The sequence below is a fragment of the Zeugodacus cucurbitae genome, chromosome 6, assembly GCF_028554725.1.
Source record: "Zeugodacus cucurbitae isolate PBARC_wt_2022May chromosome 6, idZeuCucr1.2, whole genome shotgun sequence".
Taxonomy (NCBI): domain Eukaryota; kingdom Metazoa; phylum Arthropoda; class Insecta; order Diptera; family Tephritidae; genus Zeugodacus; species Zeugodacus cucurbitae.
The window spans coordinates 26,331,107-26,345,000 of record NC_071671.1 but is presented as its reverse complement, the minus strand read 5'-3'; positions in this window follow the sequence as shown (position 1 = coordinate 26,345,000).

Genomic DNA, 13,894 nt, shown 5'->3' with positions numbered 1-13,894 from the left:
TTTTTTTTTCCAAAGCCTTACTGAAAGTTTTGACGCTCCAACCATGGCCATGAGAAATATTTTTGCATATCATTGCCATATAATAAGAATTACTGTTCTATGGGAGCTATAGGACCTAGTAGTCCGATGGGGCCAATTTTTTAAATATATATTTAAAATATTTTTCTAGATTTTTGGTGAAAATTTCATAGCGATATCTCAACGGTAAGTATTTATGACCGCGCCTTCATACAAGCTGAACCACTGTGCTCTGGTGGTTTTTCGTATTTTCCGGAAAAGTTATATAGTGAATATAATGAATCGTACAACAGACTTCATTTTCAGTCCAAATGCATAGGTGTACTTCATTTCAGAAAAATCTGAAAGAAAAAAGTTCTAGGAAGTACCGGGTTAAATAAAACATTTTCCCGGTCTTAAAGTATCAAAATATCAGTGAAAGTTTCTAGGAATGTTTTATGTACTCTCTTACACTATTATTCCAGTTGGATGCACCAGTGTTATAGCTGTGAAAATTTCCTTTCATATGACACCAAAATCGGTTCAGATTTACCGAAGTTATGGCCATTCAAATTGTGTTGTGTGGTGACCCACACTAAGGCACTGCTCTGCTTGGGTGCACAGCGCAGCGTTATTTAAAACTCTGATTTTTGCAAAGTTCCAAATTACCGATTTCTACCAGGCGACGATAAATGTACAGCAGCTGGATGCCGGGAAAAAATGGGTGGTACATGTAAATATGTAAGTCGCAAATGTCCAATGTATGTATATATGTAAGCAGCCAGTGAATATATATATGTATGTGGATGCATATGGGAAGACGGATAACTCCAGGTGTAACGGAAATATCCAAACCGGAAATAGTACTACCGGAACCGGAAACACTGATAGCACGAACTCCAACCGGATATGGGTTACCGGAAATTGGAAGCGGAAGTTAGGATATAAAGGATGTAAAAGATGAAAGGAAGTGACAGTTGCCAGGAGGAAACTACTTGGAAAGGAGTTGACCTGACGGCATTCTTCCGGTGCTACATATGAAGCGAGTGTTTCCTGTTCATGGCACTTCCGGCATATTCATATTTACTTCCGGTTTAACACTTCTGTTTCCTTTCTTCTATATCCGGTTTAGGTTGTTGTTTTGTTTGCTTCCGGTTCCGGTTCAGTTCAAATGTTTCCGGTTTGAACATTTCCGCTTAGCGAGGTGCATCCGCTGACCCATATATACATTTGAGCGGTATATATGGCTATGCACATATATATATATATACTCCCGCATATATACATACACACATACGCACATAGGCAGTCGCAACATACATATTAACAATTTTTTTCCTGCGTCCACCTGCTGCACATTTATGGTCGCCTGGTAGAAATCTGCAATTTGAAACTTAACTAAAATCAGAGCTAAATTGCGCTGCCAACCAAAGCAGAGCAGAGCAGGCTGTATGTGGCTTTATATACAACACATTGAACGGTCATAACTCCGGTAAATCTCAACCGATTTTGATGATATTGATGTCATATGAAAGAGAATTTTTATTGCTATAACAGTAGCCGTCATATAAGGTAAGTTCATTATACTTACAACATCAACAAATTATGATACGTTCGGAACCATAGGAACTATAGGAATTCAAAATCCCAAGCATCTCTACTTACTTTTTGTCAATTAAATCACAGTTTAAATTACTGTTAAATAAAAGCAAAAAAATAAGTGTAGGAATAAATTAGCTTTATTTTTTATTCCCAAAATTACGTTCGCTACTGCAATCTAAATGCTCCGTTAAGATATGTAGATTTGGGGTAATATAAATTTTTATGAGACAGTCGTCGGAAAGAATGCGCTATTGCATGCATTTTTATATAAGATTTCCAGTTATTCACTATCACTATCAACAGCTTTTATATGCTACATTAGCATATTACAGTTTAAATTACATGGGTGACAGTGGCGTAGCTGCTGATTGAAAAGCAGTATTGGCGGTACACAACCCTCCGTAGTAAGAGAAAATTAATTGTTCACTTTTGGTTTAACACTTTTGATTGAATAAGTTACTAAAGTATTTGGTATCTAAACATCTGTTCATGCAAGTCATTTAACTATGGAATCTTTACAAGCTCTTATTCTCTAAATTAATGTGAAACCGTATACGCCAAACTGTCCAAACAATAAAAAAAATCATCATCGACAATTTTCTTTTAGTCTCCCTCGAACAAAAAATTCTTCCTACGCCCTCTATATATGTAAAGTAATAACGTGCTTTCTATTATTAATTCGCCTGCTCATCTTATTTATTCTTATCTTAATTGAATGACAATAAGCAAGTATAGAACGTTAATACTCTGATGTCATTTGGGGTTGCCAACAATGAAAATGAAATGTAAATTTCCTGAATTACTGAAATAGAATGGCAAAAGTGTGCAGTAGATATGTATAAGGATAATTTGAAGAACCTCTCTACCGTAATGTAATGAATAAGTACTTTCAATTACGCCGAAAATTTAACACTATTTTATTTCTTTCTTTTTTAAACAAATTTTTAATTACATTCTTAAATTTTTCCGCACTCCTCCTATATGTAGGCAACATTTTTTTCAAGAGTGGCATTATATTATATTAGGCGCATTTAAAGCTAATAAATGTTTCAAATAGTCTGGTTAAATTCTTATAATTTTTTTAATATTTTGTTTTTATAAATACAGCATAATTTACCATACAATTCACTCTCTCACTTCATAAAAATCACTTCACACTTTCCATTAAAAATTCAACGCTAAATGACAACTCTGCAATCAACTATAAAATGCAAATATTTCGTGGTTGAAAGTATTAAATTTTAATTCGCCAAAAAATTCCTAAAAAAGCAACAAACTCAAAGCTGAAACAACAACACACAAACATGCACACGTAGCATGCTTTTAGGCGCTACGCCGTTGAAATGTATTTTTGAAGTAAAATTGTAATCGATACAACCGTGTCTATGTAAGCATATAGATACATACGCAAGGCTTTTGTGTTGTGTATGATGCTATTTTGCTTACAGCTAAGCCAACTACAAACTACGCGTCGTCACGCCAATAAAGTGGCATAGCGCAAATCCTACACTTTGTTGACATTTTTATGCCATCTGACATTTGTTCGCCATCAGCTTTAAAGGCCATCAGCGCTTCAGCTCACCGCGCTTCGCCGCATCGCGGCCGACTCTTTCAGACGGCTTTTGATGCGTATCGCTGAAGCGTGTTTGGTGTATCTGGTGTGGCATGTGCTCCTTATAAAACTGTGAATTTTATGGTTTTTAACTGTATTGCCAACGACTTCCTACTATTTACCGTTGATTGCCGTTCTGCGACACAAATGCCGGCACAAAGGTGGCGCGGTTTTTATTGGAAATTCTTCCGGTAATTCGATATTCCACGGTGAGCTTAGTTGTAAGTAAAAAATAACAACAACAAATAAATTTTGTTCTTTGTTATCCCATTTTTTGTTATCCTTCGAATAAGTCGTAGAGTTTTTGCTTCCTTCAGGAAAAAATAAAAATTATTTTGAGTTACTCAGCTCAAGCATTAGTGGTTTTTGAAATTGTTACTTTCACACTGATTTTGGTGGACAAAATAAATAACTAGTATACCATACATATCTATTGGAGAATAATATCTATACTAATATTATAAAGCTGAAGAGTTTGTTTGTTTGTTTGTTTGAACGCGCTAATCTCCGAAACTACTGGTTCGAATTGAATAATTCTTTTTGTGTTGGATAGTCCATTTATCGAGGAAGGCTATAGGCTACATAGCATTAGGAGCGAAGAAACAGTGGTAAATGTGTAAAAAACGGGGGAAATTATTTATCTTTGAGGGCTTCCATTCCTTGCGCTGCGAAAGCGGTTCAAGATTAGATACGCTAAGGATCGAGAACGGGACCATACTTGATGAAATGTTCAGAGGTTGTTCGTTGTGGATCTTGGAAGGTTTAGTCGGAAAATTGTAAAATTCCAAAAAGTGACTTTTTTCCATACATTTTTTTTTTCAATCTATCTATAAAAAAACAATTCGGAAATTGGCAAGTGGCAACAGAGAATTCAGAATTGTAAATGAACGGTGACATCTACAATGAAGCATTGAAATTCATATGCCATCACCAAATCGTCAAATTAGAGATGTACTGAATCGTGCATACGACGGAATATCTTTGGAACAACAAATATAAAGAAATGTTCCATTATTTAATGAGCAGCAAAAGACAACCTATGATGAATTGATTAAGGCTGTCCACGATGGAAATGGTGGACTTTTTTTCTTGATACGCACGATGGAACTGGGAATCCTGATTGATTTTGGCAACAATACGATCTCAAAATGGCATTAAGTTTGCTCTCGCATCTACTGGAATTGCAGCAACGCTACTTGAAGTTGGAAGAACGGCACATTCGACACTGTAGCTTCAGTTAAACATGCAAATCTATGAAACATCTATGAGATGAGCGTAATTTTCTAGAAGCACTTGACAGAACAATGAAAGATCTGTTTAATAATAATCGTCGCTTTGGTGGCGTAATGATACTGTTATTGACAAACACATTCTGTTATTTCGAAATCAACAACGCATGTCTCAAGTCATCGTACTTGTGGCGGCACGCGAAAACCATATGATTGACCATAAATATGTGGGTGTTCCTGCAACAGGAAAGCACCGCAGAAGATCTGCAAAGAACTGGGCAAATTCTGGTTAATACTTCTAATGGTTTGATATCAATCCGAACATTAGCCAAATTTATCGTAACTACGATTGGTTGAGTGCACGTAGATTTTTAACTGCCAAAAATACCAATGTCGATGATTTAATCTATACGACTTAAAGTCAACTTCCGAGAGATTTCTGTTCATACACATCGATCGATCATGTTGAAAATGAAGACGAAGCTGTGAATTATCTAGTGAAATTTCTAAATTCTTTGTCATTATAATGCTTTGTCATTTATTATGCTTCGCAATCTTCAAGCAATGTAATGTAATGTAATAGTTGCAAGAATTTTTTAAAGGGACTTACAAGGGGGCAGAATGCTTGATTCCACGAATTTCTTTGAGTTCCAACGATTTGCCATTTCAGTTCAGTTTCCAATGAGACTTGCATTTGGGATGACAATCAACAGGTCTCAAAGACAGTCGCTGGAGGTGTGTGGCATAAATTTCATTCACGAGTTGAAAAATCATCTTCTCTGTACATTTCCGTACCGGAACAGAAAACAAAAACTGTTGTTTATTAAGCTGAGTTACATTGAAAAAAAATTTAGAAAAATCGCAAATAAATGTTTTCCAACACTATACAAATTCAACTTAGTTTTCACAACAAATAATTTCACGCAGTGCAACAACTGCGGAGTCAGCTAGTGAGATATACAGGAGAATATAGTCTAAAGAATTAAAAGTGAATTTCAATAGCTAAAAATATATACTTCAGTCAGGTGACATTCCATTATCAATGTGTTGTAAATGAATTGTGATTGTATTAGAACACCCTTAGACTATGAGAGACAGTCCTTTGTGTAGCCAGAAACCTGAACCTATCTGCACAAATTTTTCACTTCTATACCCGCTAATTCGTACGGTCGTTCAAAAAAGTGACATCCAAGAAATCTTTGATTTGTTCTGGCAATGGTAGGATATTCCAGAATACAGTGACGAGACGTTTCCATCTCGTCCTCTTCCAGGCAAGCTCTACAGCTAGCATCCGATAACAGTTTTAACCTCTGCATGGATTCTGAAAGGACAATTGCCACTTAATACTATGAAACATACGTATGTCTGATGGGTTATCTTCCGAATGTCTTCGATAAGCTTTATTTTGCCATTGTTAGCCATATTTGTAAATTTTAGAGTCAAAAACAATACTGTAACGATGCAGACAAGACTCTGTGTGACCTTTTTCTATTTCCTATAATATAGAGAACCCTTAAAAAGCCGTCGATTAGGCCGACGTTAGAATTGAACTGGAAACTAAAGCAACAAATAAATTGAACACACACATTGAATAGCTCTTTGAAAGCATATGCTTGTACAATTTGAAATTCTTCATAAAATTTTGATATTTATTCGAAATAATTAACTAACTCCTTTGACTCAATTCCTTTCACTCAACTGAAACCCACAAACGTATGTCACTATACCAAACCAAATAACCGTTTCGTGACATTGACACGTGACATACACAACACTGTGTGCACGAGTATATATTTTGTCTGGCTTCATTTTGTTGCCACACGCTCGTGTGCAATTGCTCGAGTTTCCCGCCAATTAATTACTGCAAATTCAACAGAAGTCCTTATCTAATTGCAAGCAGAAAAATAATGAGTGTAATAATACGTTTGATGGCAGCAGACAAAATTTCATATAAATAAACACTGCTTTGTGTGTATATATTTATGCTTTTACTTATAGAGTGATACATATTCACGCATAAAGTCAATAGTATGTGTACTCGTAATTAATAGCGCACTTTTAGGCGTCGACATGATGAGCATTTACTGAGAAAATGAGATTTGTTTGGAGGACAACAATTACGCCGAAATATGAGTATGTTAGGAATAACAATAGAAATCTAGGTTTATGGAAATTAAAATAAGAGAATGTGTTTTGCATAAGAATTTGTAAGCGCAAAAGTTCAAAGTACGAGTATTATACAAGGTGAGCTGATGTAGAGCACAATGAACTTGGATTATTCATAATAAGTTGCATTGATATTTTAAGGTACGTATGTAGTAAATAGTTAAAGATATAATAAAGTTATTGAAATTTTTCAGAAATGCTTTAAATTAATCAGGTAAGTTCTTTAATATACCGTGTAGCTATATATATTTAACCAATCAGCTTTATATATATTTCTTTATTATAATAGTTCAAATACTGAACGACGTAAAGACGGAGAGAGCCGAAACAATCTGTCTTATGAGATCTCAATGTAAATGAACAGTAATCACCGTTTCTACCACCCGCTTCTACCGTAAGCTACCGTAGATATTCTAGTCATTCGGATTTTTCTGCTTCTCACTCTCGAGTATCTCACAACGCTGGGTTACCAGTACCGATATTTTGTATTAATTAAAAAATACACTTTAAAATATTTAAAATTTTCTCAAATTAACTCAATGTTACAGTCGAATAATATTATTTTTTTATAATTAATTATTAATAATAAGATTATTTGTAATAGTTGGATTTCAGTTTTAATCTTTTATATTATGAGAAATTAAAACTGAAAAGTTAAATGTGTGAAAAACTATCTAGACAAGTTGAGCTATGACAACATTCATTTCTCATTTTTTCTTTGCTTCTACGGGCATAACTTTTGACAAATTTTGGTTGCTACGGGCTACAAGTACAGGCGGGAGGAACGTTGAATATAATATATAGACCAAAACAATAATTTTACGTTTGAGATTTCGCTTGCTATTAGCACAAATCCAACAATTTGAGTATATTACCTCTGTGAGTATATCAAATAGGTTTTTTATACAGACGACTTCCTTTCGTATTATCTATCACTGACCAGAATCTCAAAATCCATAACTGATTATATTCGGCACAGTGCTGGAACATTGAATCGACACAGAGCTCAATACTTCACTTTATAAGCCCCAGTCTGAAGAGAACTTTATACAATGAAGCTCATTCCTCACTTAGAAGGTCCATTTAACTGAGATCTTTTGTTGGATCATTGATTTTAAGTTTATACCTAAGTCTGACTAAAGTGAATAGCTAGAAAACTTATTTATTCTGATAACACTCTATTTACTACATTCATGATAATGATTATGGGACGCCGAATATTTGATATGAGAACAGGCTTATACTTAAACTATTTTGAATGGAATTATAGAATAATTGTTCTGTATTTAGTCATCGATTTTAAGTATCCTTTTCTGTTTCATAAGCATTATGTACCAAAATATGGAATTGAAATACATATGTTCCGATTCCACGTATTTCCCTAACAAAAGAGAGCGTTCAACTCTCACTGTGTTCCGTTAGCAATAAATCTAAGTAAATATTCCGACAGGGTCAACAATCGGACCCAACAAAAAAAAAACACACAAACCGTTTGCCAACCTTTAATTTTTCCCTTATTCATTGTCAATTATTTGCGGTTCTGTTCGATGAAAAGTATGCAAGGCAATGTGCTACAGAGCAAGGTACAAATCGAAAAACAACAGCAAAACATGCTACATGCCACTAAATTCAGCAACAACAACGGGAAAAGTGAAATGAAGGAACAAGCAATGAGAATACAAAATTGCAACAAAATTGTTATCGTACAAAATTAAATGGAAGTAAATTTACAACAACAATAAGAGAACACAAAAAACAAGTTGAGAACAAAAATACATACATATATCTACCTGAGTAATCTCATGTATATATCTACAGTCAGCGGCATATGCCGTCATTGATGTTTAGAAGCAGAAATAAAACTCAGAAGAAGAACAAGAAGAGGCAGCGGCAGCAGAAGCAACGAACAATTGGAACGATTGTAAGGTCACAATGCAGGAATGCAGACAGCTATTACAAAGAGTATAAAAGTAGAAACCCTGACAAAGGATAACCAACTCAAGTTGACTGCAAACACAGCAGAGGACACCACAACGGCCGATTGTTGCATGCGACTCATGCAGCAAGTCAAGTAAGTCGTTTTTGTTGTTGTAGTTGATTGGAAGAATATTCCTTGGCATATCAGTTTATTTTAGGAGCAATAATTTCCAGGCCACTGCTGCTGCTGCTCCCAGAGCCGTTTACAGCACTACGTTCGCATCACACGCAGCTCACATTGAGGCTGCGAAGAGTTTAAACGATTTATGGCGCTGGCCGTTGTATCGACACACGCCTATTCAACAACTGACTCGTGAGGCTGGCTTAATTGCAACAACAGCAACAGCAACAACAACAATAAAAATATGTCGACAGCTGGGTCAGTGCGGTGTAAGGTCTTCGGCGGCTTGTGGCGCACGTGAAAGCCAACGGCTGTGGAGCAGATGTTGCCTGTTGGGCGCGCCAATCAGTAAACGACGGTTAGACCTGTGAGGGGAATCGATTGAATCGAACGCAAATACACTTACTTGTAAATAAGCCGCAGAGACAGAGGGTAAACCGAAGGGCTTGATAGGGGATGGCGACGACGTGTGTTGCAATGTGTTCGGGAGACTGGTGACTCTTGGAGCGCACAGCCAAGTATTTATGAGTAGCTGAATATGTAAGTATGTAAATAAGCGCATGGCTTGGCGGCAGCTGTTGATCGCACACACAAAATGCTTTTATTGTTGTGGAAGTGTGTCGCCGTATGCACATTGCAGTGTTGTTTCAGTAGAGTCAAGCTGTCAGTCCCCTGTTTGTATGCAGTTTATGTGGAATTATCTAACTTATAGGCAACTGTCTAATCTATCAAGTGTGTGTCATAGACTTTCTCATAGTTAGTGGTCTATAGTAAGCGCCGTTGTCCTGTTGCATGTTATTGTTCACTTAATATGCAATGGCGCATTTGGTCCACATATTCCGCGAAAATCTTCTAGATTATGTAAGCACACACAAGTGGACATAATTTCGTACATTAATATAAGGTTGGCTAATATCTCCCTTCCGCCTTTTAACCTTTTGAATTTCGCGGCTATGTACAAACAGCTACAGAGCTCGTATCTGGCAATACTATACATCTGTGAAAGGTCTTGACAGAACCTACAAAACGACGTTATGCATGGTTAGTTTGGATATTGCGTTCAACAGTTATAGTCGTGTAAACATGGAATTCACTAACGCCGAAATTCGCGCGATTTTAAAGTTTTTCTACGTTAAAGGCCAATCCGCTAGAAAAAAGTTCCGTGAGATCAATGATGTTCACTTGACATCACTTCGAATTGCGGAGGATTGGTTTCGACGATTCAGAGCGGGTGAAGTCAGCCGACCGGAAAAATTGATCACAAACGACAATATCAAGCAAAAATGGTCGTGGCCGAAGGCCGGTGAATCGTCCCAAACAGTGGGCAAGCCGGGATTGACGGCCAAGAAGATTTTGCTGTGTGTTTGGTGGGATTGGAAGGGAATCATCCACTATGAGCTGCTCCCATATGGCCAGAGGCTAAATTCTACCATCTACTCCGAACAACTGGACCGCTTGAAGCAGGCGATCGACCAGAAGCGTCCAGAATTGGCCAACAGGAAGTGTGTAGTGTTCCACCAGGACAACGCCAGACCACAACCTTCGTTGATGACTCGTCAGCAGTCACGGGAGCTCGGATAGGAGGTTAGCGCCAAGTGATTACCATCTGTTCCTGTCCATGGCGAACGCCCTTGGTGGTGTAAAGTTGAACTCAAAAGAGGCTTGTGTAAAGTGGCTGTCCGAGTTCTTTGCAAATAAGGAGGGGGGTATTATGAAATTGCCGTCTAGATAAAAACAGATTATAGAACGAAACGGCGCATATTTCAACTAAATCCGATCACTGTAACACTGTTTATAAAGCTTAATGCTTATAAATGCTATAAAGAGAAAAAAATCGGAAGGGAGATATTTGCCAACCAGTATAAGAACTGCGGCATTACTTTTGAAAGAGTTTTTTGTTATCAGTTCAGATGCAAATTAACATTTGATTAACAGTAGCTTCTCAATCATCCATCAAAATTTGAGAATTTCAAAAGAAATACGTTAATAAAAGTTGGAAATCCCAAAATTGTTGAAGAATGGTTTTACAAGGTTAGATATTGGAATTGACTTTATAATTTCAGACTATGCAAAGTGGGTTGGAACTGACAGATAGATATATATACTTATATATGTACAATGCACTAATACTAAATAAATATATAATCCGTACAATAACCGGTAAACAATAACAAAAAATCAATTTTCTAGTGAATATTACAGTTATCTGAATATAATTAACTTCTCAAAGAAAAATGTAAAAAAAAAATAAAAAATAAAATTTAGAATGCACAAAAGATGAATAAAAAAAACCTTATCAAAGAAAAATTTGATTTTTTTTCTTAAAATTTCCCCCGAATAACTTAATTCCAATTTAAGGAAGTAAACTTTCCCACTTCTACTTAAATGTATACAGCAGAAATTCACATAAAATATTTTCTTCGAAACATTTTATTTACTTTTGTGTTCAAAAATGTATTTGACAACTGCAGATTACAGTGAAGGTTATTGCTGGAAATTCACAAAGTTTTCTTTTCAAGTTTGTCTTGCACATATTTAGGTATAAGACTAAGTTAGGAATTTTTCTTTGCTAATGTATGAACACATTGGAGTGAATAGCAATCCATCTGCGAGGTGAGTATAATTGTGTAAATTTGGGTTAATATGACAATCCAGGCTTTGGTGACGTTGTAGAAGCCTGGGATCTTACTTAGTTTTTTGAGAAGTAGGAATTGAAATTGTCTCTTTTAGTTATGGGATTCCACTCCTATACCAAGTCCTTCAGAATTCACTCAAACTATCTTTACATAATGCTTACTGAGTGTTAGTTTTTCGAGTATATAGTTCTTCCCTCACCTTTTATTTTCATTTTCGGTCACCGATCTCGTTATATATATTTTTCTCTTTTAGGGATGGTAAATTACTCATCGAACAAATTCACTAAACTGAGACGAGTCCCTCTTATATATGGTAGTTTATTCGATAAAGCATAGTGATACTTAGCTTGCTTGGTAAAATACTTATTAAATATTTGGATGAAAGCACTCTTACAATTGGCGAAGGGAATTTTCACCAGATATATGTAACATACTTATATATTATTTACACAAGAAAGAGTGTAGTACCATATAACGCAATTTAAGAAATCATATTACATAACAACATAAGTAATCTTATTAGATTTGATAATATGCATAAATAGTAGATATTTTCATTGGAGAGTGGTGAATCGAAAGAACAACTGATATAAAACGTGTAAATTGGTATAATTATATAAAAATGAAATAATTAGCGGTTACACCATTTTAAAATTGTAAGCAGATAATCTCTTCCTTAGATTTCAATAATATTTCAGCTGCGCAAGTCAATTTGCTGGCCAGTTACATATGTACATATGTACGAGCAGAGAAGTGATGGATCGCCGACAACTGGTAATGAAAGCATATTGTATACACCAACTAAACGGTGAACAACTGTTTAGCTGTATTTCTAACTGAAGTTGGCAGAACAAGGATATGCCAGCAGAATGAAATATATAACTTTATATTTATATATATATATATATATATATATATATATATATGCACACAAATAATGAATAAGGGAAATTTCAAGGCAACACTTGTAGACGCTGTGATCCTGAAACTGCAAAACTACAAACAGAACAACACGACAAAGCAAACAACAAAGGATATAGAGAGCATAAAACGAAGTATGTCGTATAACAGGATCAGTACAACAAGCCGAACTCAAACAGGAATGGCAGTTGTATAAAGCAACAGCGGATAAAAAACGATAAATGGAGGAAAAGTAAATATAAAAGTACTGGCGCTCTTCAACGAAGCGCGCAAACTACAAAACTATATAGACCGAGGGGAGAACGAAGTATAAGAAAAAATAATACAATAATATACAAAATACTTTTGTACTACCTCTAGGTAGAAGTAGTTAGAATGAATCGAACTACACTCATACTATACTAAATGCAGCGAATATTTAACACGCAACAACAACCACAATTTCGCCACTTAAATTAAGCCAGAGTCACACAAAAAAACAACAACAACAATTGCGCTGTTTTTTTGTGCACTGAGCTGATGGACGTGCCGCGGCGTTAGCACACGTGAAAATATCTTTGCAGAACGCGTTTTGTATGCGCTAAGCTCGCAGGCGCACCAGTATACTATACAAAAACAACAACAAGAAACATAAGAATAAAATATAAACAGCAAAAAAATACAACAAAAACAACATACAAGAAACTCATGGTATAAGCAGAATGTAATGCGAACATGCAATGAATTTCAAAAATAAATAAATAAATGCAGCTCAGACACTGCCAAATTACACACAAATATACATACGTGAATGTATGTGTAATTTTGCATGCACATATGTGCCTATATAGATTGTTAGGGTACACACATACAGACATTCATTTCTATATGTATATCTACCGCCTACCTGTACAAACGGCGTCACACTCACTTGCTCACACACTCACTCACTGATTTAGGGATTCACTCACCAAACAACTAACTCATGAATATCTACGCTAACAGCATGAGCGCAAACTATTTCAATGTTATGTTCTATGTAAGTCCCAGTTAACATTTTGAATGATACTGATTCAAAGAACTTAATTTACTGATATTAAAACTTAGGAACGTTTCGGAGTTAAAATTGTTTTTAAAACTATCAAGAGAGGGGGAAAGAAAAACAGTTGTAACAATGTAACTTTGGATAATTTTGAGAATATTATCGATTTTCTTTAACAATATGAAAAAGGTTCACCCCTGATATCGACATGTATTATAAATTATAATAGTTTTTTAATCTATCACAGGAAGAAAATACAGTGGAATTGGCAATATAAGTCAAATTTCATACAAATTTCCTTTCATAAATCGAACTTTTCGGTCAATGCATACTACAAAATTTAAAATTTTACTATCGAGGCAGAATTTTAAAAGAGTCCCTATATTCGTGTTGAGGCGAACAAAAAATATGATATTACTCAATCATAAGTATTGCATAAATTAAAAAACAAAAGAAGAGCCAAACAATAGCTAAGTGCAACAAACAAAATGACATAATACATGTTTTAACGTATTTAAATAAAACTTTATGCGAAGTAAATAAATAAAACTGTGTATAAATCTATATTTTAAAGCTTTAAAAAAAAAATATTTTTTAATGAAAAATTCTATA